The 1,631-nt window shown below is 24.9% G+C and overlaps 1 long non-coding RNA gene across 1 annotated transcript in view; it reads left to right on the forward strand.

Annotated features, from left to right (window-relative positions):
- Window positions 1-1,335, forward strand: part of LOC136796147 (uncharacterized) — a 2,620-nt gene extending 1,285 nt beyond the window's left edge. The window contains exon 2 of the long non-coding RNA XR_010843852.1: window positions 1,245-1,335. This is a non-coding gene — a long non-coding RNA (uncharacterized lncRNA). The remainder of the gene's footprint in view (window positions 1-1,244) is intronic.
- Window positions 1,336-1,631: the final 296 nt, after the last annotated feature.

Consider the following 1,631-nt stretch of genomic DNA (forward strand, 5'->3'; position numbering starts at 1 on the left):
GCGTAATATGTAACTAGAAATTTTTAAAAAAATAGAAAATATATATAAGGAATAATAAAAAGCTAGAGAAAAAAATTAAAATATGTAAGAGAAAAAGAACAAAAACAATATTAAAAAAATCATGTATTATTAGCATATAATTAAAATTTAAATACTATGATTATGTGTGTATATATAAGTTAAGGTACAAGGGTACCTATTATCTCCACTAGTACCTAGAGACCTATATAAACACAGCAATTATGTATATATACAAGATTAAAAGGAGGAATAAAATAGTCTTTAAGGTGATCTTGTGTGAGTCATTTCACGGTCCTTTTACCCTTTTTTTTTAAAGTTCTGTTTGCGACGGAGCTTAACTTATATACACATAATCGTAGTAACTTTTTTTAATGCCAGATTGACCTGATGGTCCTTAAATGGTTAATGTAAGAGGTACATTTTTTTTTTTTTACAATTGATTATGGGCGAGTATGGACTCATACAAATGACATCCCTAACCATATACAACGTTATGAATAAAAAATAAAAATGATACAATAAATAAGGAGAAGGGTCCCAATAAAACAGCACTAGTGCAGCATGCAACTAAAAACCAACACAATTTTGATTTTGATAACACCATAATTTTACATACAGAAAACAATATTTTCAAAAGAAAAATACTTGAGTCAATTTATATATCAGAGAACATCAATTATACAGTAATTTTTTAAACAGATGCAAAGAATTTGAACCAACATTATGATGATGCAGAGATTTTAAGTAAAATAAATTTATGAAAAATATGGGAAAAATTTTGTTACTATTTACAATTAATTTTAATATGAATTTAATAATTGGAATAAATAAAAATTGAGACCGAAATACAATTTAAATTAAAATAATAATAAGCCTGACCTAAGTGTGTGGAAGGTTATAAATAGTTTGTTTATCTAATAGTGGATAGTATTGTTTTAATCAAAAATTTAAATTTAAAAATTAATAAAGGTTTAAAAAAATAGGTAACTAGAAAGAAGCTTAGGTAAGCTTGTTAATAATTAATTTGATTTTCTATTAATTGACTTTTTCATAGGGTGATTTTGACTTGAATTTGATGACTTGGGCAAAATAGCCAGTAAAACATTTTTTTAAATTTTAATATGAGGTGTGAATTTATATTTAAGCTATGATATACTTATTAATAATAATGTTGTTGTTAAAATTGTTACAAATAAATACATAATAAGCTGTTAAATGTTTAGATTGTCCTTGAGGATGGCCGAAGTGGCCGAAACGTTGGAGTATTGATATAATAAAGAGTGTTGAGACTTAATAAAGATGCCATTTGATTTATTTAATAGATAAATACCTGTCTCAAGAATTTGAATAAATTATAGAAGATAAAAGTAAAGTTAATAACAAAATCAATGATATTTATGGATTTAACAAAATAAATAATTGACTTGTAATGGAAAAGAAAAGTTAATTTAAAAAAAGAGTGTATTAATAAGTTAACAAAAATTTTTTTTACTAATCTGAAATATGCTGTGCATGAAGCAACCCATTGCGGTTGGGCAGTACAATAGTTTTAATATAGTGTTTGCTCCTTGTAAAGAAGTATTCTTAAAAATAGTCCTGTATACTTTCAA

The sequence above is a fragment of the Halyomorpha halys genome, unplaced genomic scaffold (genome assembly GCF_000696795.3).
Source record: "Halyomorpha halys isolate HHAL.00 unplaced genomic scaffold, Hhal_1.1 Scaffold656.1, whole genome shotgun sequence".
Taxonomy (NCBI): domain Eukaryota; kingdom Metazoa; phylum Arthropoda; class Insecta; order Hemiptera; family Pentatomidae; genus Halyomorpha; species Halyomorpha halys.